This window comes from Giraffa tippelskirchi, chromosome 10 (assembly GCF_054371585.1).
Source record: "Giraffa tippelskirchi isolate mGirTip1 chromosome 10, T2T-mGirTip1v1.2.pri, whole genome shotgun sequence".
In the NCBI taxonomy this organism is placed as follows: Eukaryota; Metazoa; Chordata; class Mammalia; order Artiodactyla; family Giraffidae; genus Giraffa; species Giraffa tippelskirchi.
In genome coordinates, this window is record NC_137284.1 from 150,865,093 (window position 1) to 150,887,179 (window position 22,087).

Consider the following 22,087-nt stretch of genomic DNA (forward strand, 5'->3'; position numbering starts at 1 on the left):
GCTTCAAATCAAGTTCAACATTTTAAAGGCTTCCCAAAAGCCTCACACAATGCTCTGTCTAAACATAATTGTCTGGTGTCACTTAATCACATGGTTCCATCTTGCTTTAAGGGAAGCTGGGAAAAGTAATCCTTGAATTAGAGTCAGTAAGGCCAGATAAAAATGGGTGCTATTACTAAACAGGTAAGGGTGAGCTATTAATGCTTTTGAACTGTGGTGCTGGAGAAGACTCTTGAGAGTCCCTTGGACTGCAAGGAGATCAAACCCGTCAATGCTAAAGGAAATCAACCCTGCATATTCATTGGAAGGACTGATGATGAAGCTGAAGCTCCAATACTTTGGCCATGTGATGCAAAGAGTCTACTCATTGGAAAAGACCCTGATGCTAGGAAAGATGAAGGCAGAAGGAGAATAGGGCAACAGAGGATGAAATGGTGTGATGACATCACTGATTCAGTTGATTCACCAGTTAAGGGTCAGAGAAGTCTGGCATGCTACAGTCCATGGGGTCTTGAAGAGTCCGACACAACTTGGCAATTGAACAACAACAACAAAGGTTAAACTACCCAGCTAGCATGTCCCTCACAGGGCTCTGTAATGCTCCTGACCGCTACCCTTCTCCACCCTTGCATCTTTCTAATCTAGTCCTCACATGATAGCCAAAGCTCCCTTTTTAAATTGTGAAATTGATCATGTCCCTGCTTGCTTAAAACTCATCAGCTGATTTAAGAATAGAATCCAAACTGAAAAGGTCCAGAACAATCTGGATGTCTCCTATCTCCAACTCTATCTTATTTCATTCTTCTCTTCACGTGCTTGTTATATGAAGGTCAATAAAAAGAGACTCTCCTACTAGGTATAGAAAAAAATATGTATCACCATAGTAATTTTAAAAAGGTATTATAAGCATAGAAACAGACAGTTTGATAGAACAAAATAGAGTTCAGAAACAAATTCATATATGGGAATTGTTTACAAGTAACATTTTAAATCAGAGGGGAAAATATCGTGGTGTATTTAATAAATATTCTTGATGGAATTATCTACACATAAAAATGATAAAAATCAATTTCTACTTCACACCATATAAATTTCTAATATATTAGAAAGTGAAATAATAAACAAAAATCTACTGTGTAGCAGAGGGAACTATGTTCAGTATCCTGTAATAACCTATAATGGAAAAGAATTTGAGAAAGAATATATAATATATTCTTTATATTATGTAATATGTTTTATACATATGTACGCACACATATATGTAGTTCTGTTTGCTGCTGCTGTTTAGTTGCTAAGTTATGTCTGACTCTGTGACCCCATGGACTATAGCCCACCAGGCTTCTCAGTCCATGGGATTTCCCAGGCAAGAACACTGGAGTGGGTTGCCAGTTCCTTTTCAAGGAGATCTTCTCAACCCAGGGATGAAACCCGAGTCTCCTGCTTGGCAGGTGGATTCTTTACCACTGAGCCACCTGGGAGCCCATTGCTGTCTACTCATGTTTATTTTTTCTAACTACTGCCAGTTGTGCTCTGCTGAAAACCGCCTGATCCCTGAATAGGGAATATCCTATTCCCACCTGGTTAATACGAGACTGGTTGAGGACATCACTCCAATTTGTAATTTTTTGTCACTTTTAGTATTGAAATATGCTTCTTGTAGTATTAGAATATGCTTATTGTGGGCTCCCCAGGTGGTGCTAGTGGTAAAGAACCTGCTTGCCAATGCAGGAGACATAAGAAATGCAGGTTTGATCCCTGGGTTGGGAAGATTCCCTGGAGAAGGGCATTTCAACCCATTCCAGTATTCTTGCCTGGGAAATCCCACAGACAGAGGAGCCTTGTGGGCTACAGTCCATGGAGTCACAAAGAGTTGGACACGACTGAAGTGACATAGCAGCAGCAGCATGATTATTTTAATGCTGAAATTAAATGTTAAGTTAAAAACTAAATACTGAAATAGGCTCAGTTATTAAGATTCAGAGCTTTTCACTGTAAAACTCGGATCTCATATTTGATTCAAAACTTTCATTCTCTCCCACCTCCCAGACTAGACTTGTGGAGCTAGCAGTTTTAAGTGGAGGAGAAAAGCATCCTGCTGTCTCTTCACTCCATACTCCTTTGGGATTAAGGCTCAACTTTGGAGCATGAAGAGGGAGAGGAAGACAGACTGCCAAGGTGAAGTTGCTGCCCCCTCTTTGTTGGTTGTCTTTTTTTTTGCTTGCAAACGTCCATGTGAATTGAAAGTGACATCCTCACACTGTATTGATGAAGGAATCACAAGGCATCACACATAGAAGGTTAAAAGCATCATTTCTAAACAGCTCCTGTGTGCTTAGCCTCGTACCACATGTTGCAGCGACCTGGGCAAGCCTGCATTCCTAATCTCATCTGTTTGCAACCTGGAGCCTACCGGCAAGGCAGCAAATGTTTTTTTTTTTTTTTTTACCTCCAAGGAACTACTCACTCAAGAGTTTGGTTATTATTTCCTGAACTCTGTTGTTGCTGTTGTTGTTTAGTCACTCAGTCGTGTCCAGCTCTGTGCAATCCCATGGCCTGTAGCCCGCCAGGCTACTCTGTCCATGGGACTCTCCAGGCAAGAAGACTGGAGTGGGTTGTCATTTCCTCCTCCAGGGGATCTCCCCGACCCAGGGATTGAACCCAGGTCTCCTGCGTCTCCTGCATTGGCAGATGGATTCTTTACTACTGAGCCACCTGGGAAGCCCTTCCTCAACACAAGGTCACACCAGATTGTCATATGCTTTGGTTTAGGTTTCCCAGAAGCAAATCTAAAACTGGGATTTGAGCACAGATAATTTACTTGGATGTGCAGAACCCATGTAGAGAAGGCAGCAAAGAAAGGGTACAGAAGCCAGGTACCACTGTAGGAGACTGGAGCTGAATCTTGTGGGAGGTGTGTTGGTGTGTGTGGGTGTGTGTGTGTATATTTCAGGGTTATCCCACTTAAGGGATATTTGTACATAGTGTTAAACATGATTTGTTTGTTGTTAGTATCTAGAAATACAATTTATTTTTTTACATTAGCCTTGTATCCTGTGGTCTTTTTAAATTCACTTATTAGTCATCTAACTTTTTTTTGATAGATTTGGAATCTACCGATCAGATTGTCTGCAAATCTATTGATCACATTGTCTGCAATAAAGACAGTTTTATTCCTTTCTTTCTCATCCATATGCCTTTTATTTATTCATTTTTATTTTTCCTTATTGTACTAGATAGGAACTCCAGTATAATTTTGAAAGGAAAAGCTGAGAACACAATGGTATGGGAACTGTGGGTGTGCTGTGGGCTTAGTCGTGTCCACCTCTTTGTGACCCCATGGACTGTAGCCTGCCAGGCTCCTCTAGCCTGGGATTCTCCAGGCAAGAATACTGAGTGGGTCACCAGTCTCTTCTCCAGGGGATCTTCCCAACTAAGGGATCGAACCCAGGTCTCCTGCATTGCATGCAGATTCTTTACCTTCTGAGCCACCAGGGAAGCCCATGGGAACTATGCCTTGTTCCTAAGAGTAGGCATAGAGTAGAGAGTCTTTCAGCATTAACCATGAGGTTAGTTGTGCACATTTTTTGATACATGCTTTTTCATGCTGAGAAATTTTCCTCCTACTCCTTAGTTTGCGAAGATTTTTCACTGTAAACGTGTGTTAATTTTGTGAAATATCTCTTTTTTTTGCACCTATTTTAAGAAGATTATATGACTTCCCTACTTAATTTGGTTACTATGGTTATCATATTGATTGATTTTAAAATATTAAACCAACCTTAACTCCTGGAAATAAATGCCACTTTGTCATAATGGATTCGGAGAAGGCAATGGCATCCCACTCCAGTACTCTTGCCTGGAAAATCCCATGGACGGAGGAGCCTGGTAGGCTTCAGTCCAGGGGGTCGCGAAGAGTCAGACACGACTGAGCGACTTCACTTTCACTTTTCACTTAAATGTATTGGAGAAGGAAATGGCAACCCACTCCAGTGTTCTTGCCTGGAGAATCCTGTGGATGGAGGAGCCTGGTGGGCTGCCTTCTCTGGGGTCACACAGGGTCGGACACGACTGAAGCGACTTAGCAGCAGCCGCAGCAGCAGCATAATGGATTATCCATTTTATATATTGCCGTTTGATTTGCTCACATTATGTTAAATATTTTGCATCTATGTTTATAATGTTTATAGGGAAATATTGGGGCTTCCTTGATAGCTCAGTTGGTAAAGAATCCGCCTGCAGTCTGAAAGACCTGGGTTCAATCCCTGGGTTGGGAAGATCCCCTGGAGAAAGAAAGGCTACCCACTGTAGTATTCTGGCCTGGAGAAGTCCATGGACTGTACAGTCCATGGGGTTGCAAAGAGTCGCACAAAACTGAGCAAGTTTCGCTTTTCACTCTTTTTTTTTTATGAGGAAATATTAGTATTGGTATTCTTTTCTTGTAAAGTAATTGCTTTTTTGATTTTTGTTTCATGATAATTCTAGCCTCACAAAGTAAATTGAGAAAAGTTCCCTCCCCTTGTATTTTCTGAAATTTCGTGTAAGAGAGGTTTTATTTCTCCTGGGAAAGAATCCACCTGCAATGCAGGAGACCCCAGTTCAGTTCCTGGGTGCGGAAGATCCCCTGGAGGAGGGCATGGCAACCCACTCCAGTATTCTTGCCTGGAGAACCCCATGGACTGAGGTGCCTGGCGGCCTACAGTCCATGGGTTCGCAAAGAGTCGGATGCTACTGAGCAGCTAAGCACAGCACACAGCACAGCTATCTGATATAATTCATTAGTGAGGCCACTTGAGCCTGGAGTATTTTAGAGGGGCGAATTTTAAATTACATATTCAATTACTTTAAGAAATATAGTGTTATTCATGTTTCATTTTTATTCTTACACCTGGTTTTATAATTTCTGTTTTTCTAGAAATGTTTCCATTTCATCCACACTGTCAAATTTATTAGCATAATAACACTAATATTCCTTTATTATCCTCTTAAAATCTGAAGGATCCAAGGTGATGATCTTTGTCTTTTTTCTGATATTGGCAATTTAGTTTTGGTTTTTTCAGTTGCTTGCTAGTTTTACATTGCTTCGCTAGAGTTTTATCCACTTTATTAATATGCTAAAAAGATATTTTAATTTTGTCAATTCTCTCCGTTGTTTTCTCTTTATATTTTATAAATTTGAATTTTTATTTTTCTTCTTTCTTTCTACTTATTTTGGATTTAATTTGCTCTTCTTTTTAGTTCCCTAAATAGGAAGTTTTGGTTAGTAGTTTTATACTCTCTTCATCAACTGCTGCTGCTGCTGCTGCTAAGTCGCTTCAGTCGTGTCCGACTCTGTGCGACCCCATAGACGGCAGCCCACCAGGCTCCGCCGTCCCTGGGATTCTCCAGGCAAGAATACTGGAGTGGGTTGCCATTTCCTTCTCCAGTGATTGAAAGGGAAAAGTGAAAGTGAAGTCGCTCAGTCGTGTCCGACTCTTAGCGACCCCATGGACTGTAGCCTACCAGGCTCCTCTGTCCATGGGATTTTCCAGGCAAGAGTACTGGAGTGGGGTGCCATTGCCTTCTCCGCTTCATCAACTATAAGAATTTAAATCCATAAATTCTCCTTTTAGGATTCTTTAAGTGCACCTGCAAATTCCCAGATGTTGTGTTTTATTATCATTCAGTTCAAAATATTTTCTAATTTTCTCTGATTCATGTGCTGCTTAGAAATGTGATATTTAATGTCCAAATACTCAGGGATTTTCCAGATGTATTGTTGTTATTGATTTTTAGTTTAGTTCTACTAATGTCTGAGAACATGCATTGCAAATTTTTATATTTGCTAAGAATTTTTTTGAGATTTAACTTGTGATTTATCCTAGAGAATGTTCCACGCATACTTGAAAAGAATGTGTGTTCTGCTGCTGTTGAATGGAATGTTTCTTATATGTCTGTTAGGTTCACTTAGTCTAAATTATAGTTCACATCCAATGTTTCCTTATTGATTTTCCATCTGGAAGCGCTATCCATTATTGAAAGTAAGGTACTGAAATCCCTATTATTATTGTATTGTTGTCTATTTCTCCCTTCAGATCTGTTACTATTTTCTTAATATATTGATATTTAGGTACTCTGATGATGGGAGCATATATATTTCCAATGTTCTTCTTAATAAATTGATCCCTTTGTCATTATATAATGATTTCATTTGTCTTTTCTTACCATGTTTGGCTTAAAGTCCATTTTGTCTGGTATAAGCATAACTATCCTGCTCTTTTTTGGTTTACATGTGTATGGACTGTCTTTTTCTATCCCTTTACTTTGACCATATCTGTGTCCTCAAAGTGAACCTCTTACAGGGAGCATGTAGTTAGTTCTTGCCTATTTTTTAAAAAATTCATCCAGTAACTGCATATCTTTGATTGAAGTATTCCATCCATTTACATTAGAATTATTGTTGATAGGTAAAGACTTGCTAGAACCATTGTTTTCTGGCTCCCTTGTTCCTTTTCTTCCACTCTCACTGCCTTCCTTTTTGAACTGATGGATTTTCCATAGTGCTATGCCTTGATTCCCTTCTCTTTATTTTTTGTGTATTTACTGTAGGTTTTTGTTTTGTGGGTGCCATGAGGCTTACAGAAAACATCTTATGAATATAACAGTCTGTTTTACACAGACAACTTCAATCACGTATAAAACCTCTAAACTTTTATTCCTTAGCCCCTGTCACTTTATGTTTTTGATGTCACAATTTAACCTCTTTTTATGTTCATCTGAAAATTATTATAGTTATAGCTATTTTTAATACTCTTGTTTTTTAACCTTTATTCTAAAGTTAAGTGGGTAATATGCCACCATATTACAGTATTCTGACTTTGAATATACACTTACCTTTACCAGTGTACTTACTGTTTTCATGTTTTCCTGTTACTAATTAGCATTCTTCCATTTCAGCTTGAAGAGTTCCTTTCAAGATTTCTTATAAAAGATCTAGTGGTGAAAATTTCCTCATCTTTTGTTTGTTGTGAAGTCTTTACATTGCTTTCATTTCTGAAGGACAGATTTTCTGGTTAAGGTGTTCTTGGATGGCAGTTTTTGGCCTTTAGAACTTTGAACATATCACCCCACTCTGTCCTGGCCTATGAGGTCTGTGTTCAGAAATCTGATCACTGTAAGGGGGTTTCCCTGTAAGTTACAAGCTTTGTTTTTCATTTCTTTTAAGATTCTCTCTTCGACTTTCTGTTTTGAGTTTTTGATACTGTGTCTTGGAGATGAACTCTTTAAGTTGATTTTGTTTGTTAACCTTTAGCTTCATGAATTTGGATCTCCAAATCTCTTTGCTTTTATAATAAGCTTTCATTCTTTAAATAAGCTTTCTGACCTCTTTTCTCTCTTCTCCTGGAACTCCAATAATTCACAAACTGGTTCTTTGTTTAGTATTCCATAGATCATGTAGGCTTTCATCATTTGTTTTCATTCTTTTTCTTTGTTTTCCTCTGACTGGATAATTTCAAAGTCTCTGTCTTCTATCTCCCAGATTCTTTCTTCTGCTTGTTTTATTCTGATTTTGGTAGTCTCAGTTGCAGTGAAAACTGCGTTTTTTTGGTATTCTTTACATCCAGAATTTATTTGATACTTTTTAATGATTTCTATCGTTTTGTTAAATTCCTCATTTTTCTCATATGTTGGTTTTTTATTTCATTGAACTGTCTTTCTGTGTTTTCTTGGCATTCATTGAGTTACCTTAAAATAGCTATTTTGCATTCTTTATTGGATAAATTGCAGGTTCCCATGTCTTTGTGTTTGTTTACTAGAAGATTATTGTGATCCTTTTATGTTGTCATGTTACCTTGATACTTCATGTTCCGAGAAGTTGTCTGTATTGCTGTCTTCACATTTGGAAGTCAGCAGTCTTCCAGTCACCTTCTCCAGTCCTTACTAATGGCTTTCAGGAGACAGATATCTTCCGTAGCCCTGCTGAAATTCTGAGGCTATCTCAGACTTTCTATGGGTACAGCAGCTCCACACTTCCTTCTTGTGGCAGAATTTTAAAGCAGTATGCCTTCTCCGAATCTTGCAAAAAACCAGGTGTGTGCTGACAGCCTCTTTTGTTTTCCAAAAGATGATGCTAAATCTTAAGTCTATGGTCTCTCCCTAGCCCACAGATTTGAATCCGGTTTCTGTGTGCTTATAATGAAAAGTGGTAGTTGCTCAGTTATGTCTGACTCTGCGACCCCATGGACTGTACAGGCTCCTCTGTCCATGGAATTCTTCAAGCAAGAATGTTGGAGTAGGTAGCCATTCCCTTCTCCAGGGGGTCTTCCTGACCCAGGGATCATACAGACCCAGGTCTCCTGCACTGCGTGCTCACAGCCATCTGCCAAAGATTATTCTCTCCTCCATTGTCTAGAGTGTCCACAGGGAGCCGGCTACAGGCTTGGGAAGTGTGCAGGTTACATGCATGGAGAGCTGTGGGTGCCTGCGGGCTAGCTGGGGAGATTTGCGTGTTAGGTATTCCCAGTGGCTTGCAGATGGGCTTGTAGATGGAGTCTGTGGACAGTAAGTATGATCTGCATCCTTTTAACGCCCGCTTAGTCCTATGATAGTCCAGCTGTCCCATCCTCTCCCTGTCCTTTAGTCATGTAGCTCACGGCTCTATACTCTAGGTGGAGCAAGAGAGAAATGAGCCCCATAGGCAACCAGCCTACAGTTGGGGAAGCCAAGTGCTTTTTTCCTCTAGGATAAATCACAGCTGAGAAGATCTCTCTTGACCTTAAGCTGTGCCACCATAGGGAAGGTATAAGGTGGGTAAGATCAAGCTGCTCTTTTTACCTACTCAAATGCATCCAAATTTTATAGCTTTTTTTTTTTTTTTTTCTCCAGTTGTGTGCTGGAACTTCTTATCTGGAAACCTGTACTTCTACAAAGGATCTTTCATTCAAGGGGGATTGTCTAAGACAGTGTTTTAGACTGTGGCTGAGGGGGGCTAGAATTGGTACATAGGCAACTGCAGAGTCCACAGCCAGGACTGAGATCTGTCTGCCTATTATCCAGGACAATAGTGGGAAAGATTCCTCCTGGGTCCTTTGACATATGCTTCTGGGTCCCACAGCTCCCTCAAAGGCATTTTTGTCCATGGGTAGATGGCAACTTTTTGTTTTTGGTGGGGTCACAAATACGAGGAATTTCTCATGCCACCATGTTGCTGATGTCACTGAGAATTTTTCATTTTAAATATTGTAATTTTAAATGCCAGAAATTCCATATGTTATTCTATATTGCCTTAAAATCCTTGAGCATAATTATAGTAGCTATTTTAGAATCCTTATCTGCTAATTCCATCATCCCTGTCATTTTAGGATCTCTTTATTGGCTTTTTCTTCCTTCCTAGAATAGATCAAATCTTTCTGCCTCTTTGCATGTCTAGCAATTTTTGGTTGGATGCTGGACATTATTTTTATGTAGTTCAGTGTTTGAATTTTATTTTATTCCTTTAAGGATCTTAAAATCTATATATTTTTTCAGACAGTTAATTGAGGATCTGTTTTATACTTTTGAGGTTTTCCTTCAGGCTTTGTAATGACAAGTCTCCACTGACTGAATGGACATGAATTTGAGCAAACTGTGGGAGATAGTGGATGACAGGGGAGACTGGCATGCTACAGTTAATGGAGTCACAAAGAGTTGGACATGATTTAGCGACTGAACAACAACAATGACACAATAGCCTTTACTCTAGGATTATTTAACTGTAGTACTAAGGTTAGCTGTAGTACTAAGGCATGACTATTCTGACGTCTCTAGTGAGTGTCTTATGTATTTAGTAGTTCTCTTCTCTCTACCTGAAAGGAACTCCAATATCTCCCAATCCTGTGTGAACTCTGGGAATTGTTAGCTTATTGTTTTTATGGATGTTATACTTTGGCTGTACTTGTAGACACATGACCAGAATTGAATTCAGGCAAGACCTGAAGAGATCTCTGCAGATTTTTGTATCTTTTTTTCTGCGTGGTTTCCTGGTATGAGTCTCTGCAAATCTCAGCATCCTCAGCCTCCTCAATTTTTTATCTGTCTTTTCATCTCAGTTATTTAATTTTACTTATTATTCCCTATCTATACTGTAAACTGGAAATTGGTTCCAAATAGAAAAATGAGATGATCACCAGTTCAGTTCAGTTCAATTGCTCAGTCGTGTCTGACTCTTTGAGACCCCATGGACTGCAGCAGGCTAGGCCTCCCTGTCCATCATCAACTCCCAGAGTTTACCCAAACTCATGTCCATTGAGTCAGTGATACCATCCAACCATCTCATCCTCTGCTGTCCCCTTATCCTCCTGCCCTCAATCGTTCCCAGCATCAGGGTCTTTTCCAATGAGTCAACTCTTCACATCAGGTGGCCAAAGTATTGGAGTTTCAGCTTCAACATCAGTCCCTCCAGTGAACACCCAGGACTGATCTCCTTTAGGATGGACTGGCTGGATCTCCTTGCAGTCCAAGGGACTCTCAAGAGTCTTCTCCAACACCACAGTTCCAAAGCACCAATTCTTTGGCGCTCAGCTTTCTTTATAGTCCATCTCTCACATCCATACATGACCACTGGAAAAACCATAGCCTTGACTAGACGGACCTTTGTTGGCAAAGTAATGTCTCTGCTTTTTAATATGCTATCTAGGTTGGTCATAACTTTACTTCCAAGGAGTAAGCGTCTTTTAATTTCACTACTGCAATCACCATCTGCAGTGTTTTTGGATCCCCAAAAAATAAAGTCAGCCACTGTTTCCCCAACTATTTGCATGAAGTGATAGGACTGGATATCATGATCTTAGTTTCCCAAATGCTGAGCTGTAAGCCAACTTTTTCACTCTCCTCTTTCTTTCGCTTTCATCAAGAGGCTCTTTAGTTCTTCACTTTCTGCCGTAAGGGTGGTATCATCTGCATATCTGAGGTTATTGATATTTCTCCTGGCAGTCTTGATTCCAGCTTGTGCTTCTTCCAGCCCAGCGTTTCTCATGACGTACTCTGCATAGAAGTTAGAAAGCAGGGTGACAATATAAAGCCTTGATGTACTCCTTTTCCTATTTGGAAACAGTCTGTTGTTCCATGTCCAGTTCTAACTGTTGCTTCCTGACCTGCATACAGGTTTCTCAAGAGGCAGGTCAGGTGGTCTGGTATTCCCATCTCTTTCAGAATTTTCCAGTTTATTGTCATCCACACAGTCAAAGGCTTTGGCATAGTCAATAAAGCAGAAATAGATGTTTTTCTGGAACTCTCTTGCTTTTTCGATGATTCAGCGGATGTTGGCAATTTGATCTCTGGTTCCTCTGCCTTTTCTAAAAGCAGCTTGAATGTCTGGAAGTCCACGGTTCACGTATTGCTGAAGCCTGGCTTGGAGAATTTTGAGCATTACTTTACTAGTGTGTGAGATGAGTGCAATTGTGCAGTAGTTTGAGCATTCTTGGGAGAAAGCAATGGCACCCCACTCCAGTACTCTTGCCTGGAAAATCCTATGGACGGAGGAGCCTGGTAGGCTACGGTCCATGGGGTCGCTAAGAGTCGGACACGACTGAGCGACTTCACTTTCACTTTTCCCTTTCATGCATTGGAGAAGGAAATGTCAACCCACTCCAGTGTTCTTGCCTGGAGAATCCCAGTGACGGCGGAGCCAGCCTGGTGGGCTGCCGTCTATGGGGTCGCACAGAGTCGGACACTACTGAAGCAACTTAGACTTAGACTTGAACATTCTTTGGCATTTCCTTTCTTTGGGATTGGAATGAAAACTGACCTTTTCCAGTCCTGTAGCCACTGCTGAGTTTTCCAAATTTGCTGGCATATTGAGTGCAGCACTTTCACGGCATCATTTTTTAGGATTTTCAATAGCTCAACTGGAATTCCATCACCTCCACTAGCTTTGTTCGTAGTGATGCTTCCTAAGGCCCACTTGACTTCACATTCCAGGATGTCTGGCTCTAGGTGAGTGATCACACCATCGTGATTATCTGGGTTGTGAAGGTCTTTTTTGTACAGTTCTTCTGTGTATTCTTGCCACATCTTAATATCTTCTGCTTCTGTTAGGTACATACCATTTCTGTCCTCTATTGAGCCCATCTTTGCATGAAATTTTCCCTTGGTATCTCTAATTTTCTTGAAGAGCTCTCTAGTCTTTCCCATTTTACTGTTTTCCTCTATTTCGTTGCATTCATCACTGAGGAAGGCTTTCTTATCTCTCTTTGCTATTCTTTGGAAGTCTGCATTCAAATGGGTATATCTTTCCTTTTCTCCTGTGCTTTTTGCTTCTCTTCTTTTCACAACTATTTGTAAGAGCTCCTCAGGAAGCCATTTTGCTTTTTTGCATTCCTTTTTCTTTGGGATGGTCTTGACCCCTGTCTCCTATACAATGTCATGAACCTCTGTCCATAGGTCATCAGGCACTCTATCAGATATAGTCCCTTAAATCTATTTCTCACTTCCACTGTATAATCATAAGGGATTTGATTTAGGTCATACCTGAATGGTCTAGTGGTTTTCTCCATTTTCTTCAATTTCAGTCTTAATTTGGCAATAAGGAGTTCATGATCTGAGTTACAGTCAGCTCCCGGTCTTGTTTTTGCTGACTGTATAGAGCTTCTCCATCTTTGGCTGCAAAGAATATAATCAGTCTGATTTCGGTGTTGACCATCTGGTAAGGTCCATGGGTAAAGTCTTCTCTTATGTTGTTGGAAGAGGGTGTTTGCTATGACCAGTGCCTTCTCTTGGCAAAACTCTGTTAGCCTTTGCCCTGCTTCATTCTGTACTCCAAGGCCAAATTTGCCTGTTACTCCAAGTGTTTCTTGACTTCCCACTTTTGCATCACAGGGCTCATCTTTTTGTTTCTCTTCTCTTAAGCATCACAGTTCTCCTTTGTCTGTTTCATATTTTATTCAGTTTTTTAGTTGTTTATGCAAGAAGGTAGGTCCTGTACCAGATTCTTCTATATGGGAGTAAGATCTTTTCATTAAGTTGAAGACTGAAACTTAAAGCCCAAAAAGTTTGTTGGAAGCTCTGTGCTTGTGATGAGAAGTTTTGACTGCTGGACCTCGTAATATAAATATCATGCATGATTGATTTCATTACCATACCCCATAATAGTTATTATCTCTAAAATCTCTATTTTGGACATCTCACTTCAAAATTCAATTATTCCTGAGTTCTTTTTTCAGTTAAATAGCTCCAGATGACAAACCTCTCATTTTCTGTCAGGGTGTTCCAGCAGTTCTCCCTTTAATTTTATTTTTTCCTGTTACATAGCCTTATTCTGAAGATATTTTTCACTTAATTATTTGATACTTTCAGAATTAGTTTTTCAAGTTATTAATATTTAAAAATCTGCCAGATTCTTTATTTGTGCTATTTTATATTACTATAGTATCTATTCTTCCTTTTAGTCCTTTAATCATTTACTGTTTATTTTATAATCCTTTTCAGATTGTTATATCATCTTCAGTTTTTAGGTCTTAATTCTCTTGTTGGTTGTATCTATAGACACTTTAACATTGTTATTTGTTTCCTTATGTGGAAACAAAATTCTTGATTACATGTAAACAGCAGTTGTGTATTTGCTTATGACAGCATCCTTTGGATTTCAACATTTATGAATTAGGTTTTATTTTTAATTTCAGCTTACAGTTTTTATAATGAGTAGCAGAAATATAATTCTCATTAGTTCATTCACAGCTGATTTTTTAAAAATTTCCTTTCCATCCAAGGCACTGAATAAGTACAAGGAAGCTTCCTTGTGGTTTTCTGGGCTGAGTTTATGAATAAAGTAGCATCATGCAAGGTTTTTTTTCTGGCAGTCCCATCACATAAATCCTAAACCTATGCCTTTTGCCTCAAATGTTCTATGGTGTACTAGTCTCCCACTGTAAGATCTATGTGAGGGTCTGAATCCCTATTAGCAACTGAGTCAGCACACATATATATATGTTTGTGTGTATACACATATTTATACACATAAATGCATAAAATGCCCATATACATATGTACAAAAATCAAAGGCATATGTATAAACAGTTACACATGTATATATTTAAATATACTCAACATTTCAATATATATGTAAAGAGAGGGTGTATCTTGTCTATCAGTTACCTGACATATAGCTGGAATGTGCCTGAAATTCCTTTGAGATGCTGGGATTTCTATGTATATGCATGTGTAATGTGTGAGCAGGGGAGAGGACTAACGAAGGGACAGTTTTGCTTTCAATTACAGAGAAAACTTCACTCATGTCATGATGAAATCACATGCCTTCTCCCTTCAGAACTACTCTTCCTTTATGTCCAACTCTCAACCTCTCCCTTACAATCCCTCATACAACCACACATCAAGTCCTTCCATCACATCTTCTAAGAATTTCTCCAGGTTGTACACTCTCTTGTCCTTATTTCAGGTTCCATCATATTTCACCCAGGCAATATCCCCTGAGAAAAATCTACATTCAGTCTTGTCCTGACTCTCCTCAGACAGATGGCCTAGTGATCGCTCTTAAACACAATTCTAATCATGTCATTCTTCTGCCTAAAATGACCAAATGGTCTCCAAATATTCTTGGAAGATAGGCCAAAACCCTTAACATGACCCAGCTCATTCTGCTCTAGCCTAATGGAGTACATTTCTTTAGCACACTGACTTTTAAGGTCCTTGAGTGTGCCAAGTTCCCTTCTAACTAGAATCTTCTGCACATACTATTTGCTCTGCTTGTAACATTGTTCCTGAAAATAATTACTTATTCCTGTAAATTTTTGTTAAATATTTGTATGTCTTCAGAGAGTATAAGTTCCATGAAGACAGGAACCAGTCTTGTTCCAGTTCTTAACAAGACATACTTGAGATGTAGAATATGCCCCAAAACTATCTGTTGAAGGAAGAAAGGAAACAAGAAGAAGAAGAAAGAAATACAATATTACCAGACTTAATTGGAATGAACATTTGATAAAGTGAAATTGATCCAACTATCAGTTCAGTTCAGTTCAGTCGCTCAGACGTGTACAACTCTTTGCAACCTCATAGACTGCAGCATGCCAGGCTTCCCTGTCCATCACCAACTCCCAGAGCTTGGTCAAACTCATGTCGGTGATGCCATCCAACCATCTCATCCTCTGTCATCCCCTTCTCCTCCTGCCTTCAAGCTTTCCCAGCATCGGAGTCCTTTCCACTGAGTCAGTTCTTTGCATCAGGTGGTCAAGGTATTGGAGTTTCAGCTTCAGCATCAGTCCTTCCAATAAATATTAAGGACTGATTTTTCTTTAGTATTGACTGGTTGGATCTCCTTGCAGTCCAAGGGACTCTCAAGAGTCTTCTCCAACACCACAGTTCAAAAGCATCAATTCTTCGGCACTCAGCTTTCTTTATGGTCCAACTCTCACATCCATACATGACTACTGGGAAAACCATAGCTTTGACCAGATGGACCTTTGTTAGCAAAGTAATGTCTCTGCTTTTTGATATGCTGTCTAGGTTTGTCCCAGATCCAGCTATAAACAACTGCAATTAATTGATCTTCAATTCCATTTCATTTTTGGTAAGGGGGGGGCGGAATAAACAAACTTATTTTCTCAGTAGAGAAAGGAGACATTTAGAAAGAGGAGATTGGGAGCAGAGTTCGAAGTTTATGGACTTTACTGCACTTCATATTTTAACTCATTTACTTATCATGGAGTAAACAAAAAAGTTCCAACCCCAAACTCTGAGATAATTTCCTCCCACCACTATACCACCAACTCCAGTTAACATGATTTATCATGTTTTTGGAAAGTTGTTTTAATAATGGTGACTTAAAGTAGCAACTTTGGGGATAATGTATAACAATTTAAAAAAAAACTACTTATTCTTTTTATGTTACCTTTGTGCTTTTTTTCTTCCCAAAACAGAGTTTTCATTTGGTTTTCTGCTTTTCAGTTAATAAAAACACTGTATACATCTTGGCAGCCTTGTAGAAGTTATTGATACAGTAGAGGGCAGTATAGGAGCACATCTCAGGATGAAAATACTGGGCTGCCTCTGGGCTCCCCTTGGAATGATGTGTGGCAAGGTCAGTTAGAGGAAGACTTAAGCAATTTAGGAAGCTACAAGTTGAGAAGATATAGTAAGTATCAAGTCATTGAGTATCTCAAAATGTGGAAAACGCATGAAATTTTAATCGTTGATTTTTAGAAATTTTATATTTGATGCTCATAAACAGGAATACACACACTATTCTTGACAATGGTAGACACTGGCTTTTCTTATTTTGTTTTGCTAATGATCCATCCTTATTTTTATTGAAAAAGCAAAAGTGATGAGTTTTAACAGGTTGGGTTTGTATTCACGACATAGACAAAGGAAGTTTAAGTATGAGCTATAAAGATTTTTTATCCTTGCAAAGATCACACCTAGGAATTTATTTTTATGTTATGTGGTCTCATGTTATTCTTACTTGGTTGAGTGAACTGGGAAGGTTACTGAACTTGGAGAAATAAATTCTGCAGTACTGTATGCCATGCATTATGAGCCACCAAAAATGAATCACAGAGGGGAAGCACATGCCAAACAATTCCAAAGATCCTTCTATTGACTGTGAAGCAGTTCAGTGCAGTGTTCAGCTAGGATGAGGCCATCAAGTTAGAGTATGTAGCTTCAGTGGAATTTATATAAAGCTCTAAAGTCTGTAAAGCTTGACAGAATTGAGCTATCATTTTTTTTAAGGTTCCCTGTCACAGGAGGAGGTAGACGTTGAAAGAAAGCATGTAGGATGGCTTGGCTTATACACTTAGGTGTACCTATAGGTCAGTCTCACAGTTACTGCTAAAAGGTACTCATACCTACTTAATTACAGGGAAGTCTATGCAAAAGTGGTGCTGTCCGTGGTACCTGGAAGACTGATAGCTCCAGGCACTCAGGGAGAAAGTGAAATAATTGGCTATTGGGTTACCCATGACATGAGGCCAGAGAAGCTCCTACAAAAAATTTATGTTGGAAGAAATAATTTATTTTCTCTTCCATACTCAAAAATTAACTTTATCTCATGGTTTTATGAGAAGTAGATGATCTTTGGATGTTCATTTTGGAATATATTCATCTGTGCTTTACAAATGATTTTGATAATAATAACCATAAAATAATAACAATGAAAACAATAATTACTTATATTGATAATAACAGAATTATACACTTCATAGAGTTTAAGGCTTCACATATTGACACTTTCAACCTTAGAAGCATCTAAAATTGATAGAGGGTTATAATCATTGTCAGCCAAACACCATTGCCTGTGAATTCAATTTGGTTATAGCTTTTTTTAAAAACTGTATTGAGAATTATTGTGCACACAGAAGATAATAGAGACAAATGTGCAACAAATGATTAAATATGTCTAAATAAAACAACTAAAAAAGATTTTTTGATAAGTATAAAACAAGAATTCTAAGGGATAAGAAAGTATATTATAGTTAAAGTAGTATTCTGTTTCCCTTAGTGGTACATAAAACAATGCTGTATGTTACAATCAGTGGTGTCTTAGGTTTGATAAAATATGACATTTTTATATCCATTTTATGAGTGGAGAATCTGAGGCCAAGAAAGGCCAAGAAAACTCCCAGGAAACATAATAGAATACAGTTTCTCATCTATCATAGTTTGCTGCATATTCTGAATAGAAAGGCTAAAAGTGACTATTTCCCTCAATTCTTACCTTCCTTTCCAATGAAAACTTCATTTATAATTGTTCACATGCTTATAACTATTTAGTGAAAAAAGTTATACTTTCAAAAAAGAACCCAGAATGCCTATTTTGAACATAGGAAGCAAGTAGTACTGTGATGTTGTCACATCACAGAAACTGAATTCTGAAAACCACAAGAATTAAAAAGTTTATTTTGGCTCATCATTAAATCAACCCATAGTTATAATAAATCTATGGAGATACAGAAAGTTCACAGAGTGAAATTGTTTTAAACACATAACAAAATTTAAATGTTAAACCTGTCCAAAACTTGATTGCCTGAAGAGCATCCTTAAGTGCCTTACATTTCAAAAAAAAGCATAGATATAAAAGAGACAAATGTAATATTTTGGCTCTTCCTTATAACTCAAACAGTAAAGAATCTGCCTGCAATGCAGGAGACCTGGGTTCTATCCGTGCATCATGAAGATCCTCTGGAGAAGGGAATAGCAACCCACTCTAGTATTCTTGCCTGGAGAATCCCATGGACAGAGGAGCCTGGTGGGCTATAGTTCGTGGCTTCACAAAGAGTTGGACACGACTGAGTAACTAACATTACTACTACTATTACCAACATTGTATTCTTTTGTGTCAGCAATTTCATGTCTCTTGTCTCTCCAAGTAGAGTCTCAGAGTGTGGGATGAAACTTGGAAGTCAATACACTTAAAAGGCCAATTTTGCCCAGTGAAACCAGCATCAGGCATATTTTGTAGAATCATCTGACAGTTTTAATGTCCAAATAACCACCAGGCTTTGGATCTAGTTCAAATTCACACTTAGTCTTTACCTCTAGCAACCAAGTTCCAGATGCATCCTCATTTATCACATCCCTACAAAGGAGAAATTTTCAGGTGCTGTGGGCATGCATCATTATATAAGCCAAGATTTTGTTTGATCCTGCTCAGTGCAAACAGAGATGGAATTCAATTTGAATATTGGCATTTGAAAGAAAGAGGCATATTACTCTGTGACCTTGAGGATAACTTCCTGCTGGAGAGGTAGAAGCTATCTCATGCTAGGTTCTGGAGTTAAAGGCATTACTTCCTGCAAGGTGCAGAGCTATTTGCAAACAGTGTGTGACTCTGCATTACTAAGCAATGTGAATAGCTCTGTGTATTTTACCCCCTGGCAGTTTACTTGGGATAAATGGAGAGGTCAGGGGTTTCTCAGCGTGAAAAAAGTACCAAAATACTATTTTCTTTACATTTCACCAACTAGATAGTCACTTATTCTAACCAACATCTCTTTGGAATAACAATATAATTTGCTTTAATCAGAGAGAGGTGTGTGTGTGTGTGTGTGTGTGTGTGTGTGTGTGTGTGTGTGTGTGTGTGTGTGTGTGTGCGTGTTAGTCAGTCATGTCTGACTCTTTGCAACCCCATGGACTGTATCCTGCTAGGCTTCTCTGTCCTTGGAATTCTCCAGGCAAGAACACTGGAGTGGATAGCCATTCCCTTCTCTAGGAGATCTTCACCGCGCAGGGACTGAACTCAGCCTCTTGCTTTGCAGGCAGATTCTTTACTGTCTGAACCATCAGGGAAGCCCAATCAGAGAGGAACCCAGCTAAAGCCATTTCCAGAGGAAAGGAGTTTTAATTTCAAGGAAGAATGTCAATCCCAATCTCCCAATGCATCCCACTGCCCCCTCTTTCCCCCTTAGTATTCACATATTTGTGTTCTCTGTATCTCCATTTCTGCGTTGTAAATAAGATCATATATACCAGTTTTGTCAGATTCCACACATGTGAGTTAATATATGATATTTGTTTTTTCTCTTTCTGACTATACTATGTATAAAGTAAATAACCAATGAGAACCTATTACCGAGTCCAAACTTGCCCTGCTCACCGCAGGATAAGTCATTGAATCTGAGATGAGGTGTTGGGACTAGGAAGGGATTAGCAAGTTTTGCCAAGCACCTGGTGGGTGCTGTGTGTGCCACACAAAGAATTCAAGAATATCAATTCAATATCAATTCAAGAATATTCAGTACTGCACAGGTGAGCAGGGTCAGGTTATCTCCCAGAGGCAGGCCATTATGTATGCTTATAATGACAAAAGCAGGAAGATAAAGGGTTAAAGTCACAGAAACAGATCCTGTGCAAATTCAAATTAACCCTTCCTGTGCTACAAACCTACTGTATAGTGCTGGAAACTCTCCTCAATCCTCTCTGGAGAAGTAAATGGGAGTGAAGTGAAAGTCGCTCAGTCGGACTTTCAGACATGAGAGTCTGAAATGCAGTTCTTGGGTTCAGTCTCAAAAATGACAGAATCATCTCTGTTCATTTCCAAGGCAAACCATTCAATATCACAGTAATCCAAGTCTATGTCCCAACCAGTAACGCTGAAGTGCTGAAGTTGAACGGTTCTATGAAGAACTACAAGAACTTCTAGAACTAACACCAAAAAAAGATGTCCTTTCATTATAGGGGATTGGTGTGCAAAAGTAGGAAGTCAAGAAACACCTGTAGTAACAGGCAAATTTGACCTTGGAGTAAGTACAGAATGAAGCAGATCAAAGGCTAACAGAATTTTGCCAAGAGAATGCACTGGTCATAGCAAACACCCTCTTCCAATAGCACAAGAGAAGACTCTACACATGGACATCACTAGATGGTCAATACCAAAATCAGATTGGTTAGTATTTGCAGCCAAAGATGGAGAAGTTCTATACAGTCAGCAAAAACAAGACTAGGAGCTGACTGTGGCTCAGATCATGAACTCCTTATAGCTACATTCAGATTTAAATTGAAGAAAGTGGGGAAAACCACTAGACCATCCATGTATGACCTAAATCACATCCCTTATGATTATACAGTGAAAGTGAGAAATAGATTCAAGGGATTAGATCTGATAGACAGAGTGCCTGAAGAACTGTGGATGGAGGTTTGTGACATTGTACTGGAGGCAGTGATCAAGACCATCCCCAAGAAAAAGAAATGCAAAAAGGCAAAATGGTTGTTTGAGGAGGCCTTACAAACAACTATGAAAAGAGAAGCTAAAGGCAAAAAAGACAAGGAAAGATATACCCATTTGAATGCAGAGTTCCAAAGAATAGCAAGGAGAGATAAGAAAGCTTTCCTCAGGGATCAATGCAAAGAAATAGAGGAAAACAATAAAATGGGAAAGACTAGAGAGCTCTTCAAGAAAATTAGAGACACCAAGGGAACATTTCATGCAAAGATGGGCAGAATAAAGGACAGAAATGGTACGTACCTAACAGAAGCAGAAGATATTAAGAAGAGGCGGCAAGAATATACAGAAAAACTATGCAAAAAAGATCATGACCCGGACAACAACGATGGTGTGATCACTCACCTAGAGCCAGACATCCTGGAATGCAAAGTCAAGTGGGCCTCAGGAAATATCACTACGAACAAAGCTAGTGGAAGTGATGGAATTCCAGTTGAGCTATTGAAAATCCTAAAAGATGATGCTGTGAAAGTGCTGCACTCAATATGCCAGCAAATTTGGACAACTCAGCAGTGGCCACAGGACTGGAAAAGGTCAGTTTTTGTTCCAATCCCAAAGAAAGACAATGCCAAAAGATGCTCAAACTACTGCACAATTGCACTCATCTCATACACTAGCAAAGTAATGCTCAAAATTTTCCAAGCCAGACTTCAACAGTACCTGCATGGAGAACTTCCAGATGTTCAAGCTGGATTTAGAAAAGGCAGAGGAACCAGAGATCAAATTGCCAGCATTCACTGGATCTTTGAAAAAGCAAGAGAGTTCCAGAAAAACATTTACTTCTGCTTTATTTACTACGCCAAACCCTTTGACTATGTGGATCACAACAAACTGGAAAATTCTGAAAGAGATGGGAATACCAGACCACCTGACCTGCCTCCTGAGAAATGTGCATGCAGGTCAAGAAGTAACAGTTAGAACTGGACACGAAACAACAGACTGGTTCCAAATCGGGAAAGGAGTACATCAAGGCTGTATATTGTCACCCTGCTTATTTAACTTATATGGAGAGTACATCATACGAAACACTGGGCTGGATGAGGCACAAGCTGGAATCAAGATTGCTGGGAGAAATATCAATCACCTCAGATATGCAGATGACACCACCCTTATGGCAAAAAGTGAAGAAGAACTAAAGATTCTCTTGATGAAAGTGAAAGAGGAGAGTGAAAAAGTTGGCTTAAAACTCAACATTCGGAAAACTAAGATCATGGCATCTGATCCCATCACTTCAATACAAATAGATGGGGAAACTGTGGAAACAGTGAGAGACTTTATTTTTTGGGGCTCCAAAATCACTGAAGATGGAGACTGCAGCCATGAAATTAAAAGATGCTTGCCCCTTGGAAGAAAACTATGACAAACCTAGGCAGCATATTAAAAAGCAGAGACATTACT

At 39.1% G+C, this 22,087-nt stretch overlaps 2 protein-coding genes across 11 annotated transcripts in view; one reads left to right on the forward strand and one right to left on the reverse strand.

The window, feature by feature from the left end:
* Nucleotides 1-22,087, reverse strand: part of TPK1 (thiamin pyrophosphokinase 1) — a 559,100-nt gene that overhangs the window by 371,161 nt on the left and 165,852 nt on the right. The window lies entirely within an intron of this gene.
* The window catches only part of LOC145522511 (uncharacterized), a 34,793-nt gene that overhangs the window by 6,315 nt on the left and 6,391 nt on the right, over nucleotides 1-22,087 (forward strand). Inside the window, exon 3 of the mRNA XM_081531187.1 lies at nucleotides 2,047-2,175. The gene's annotated coding sequence lies outside the window, so the exon portion shown is untranslated. The remainder of the gene's footprint in view (nucleotides 1-2,046; nucleotides 2,176-22,087) is intronic.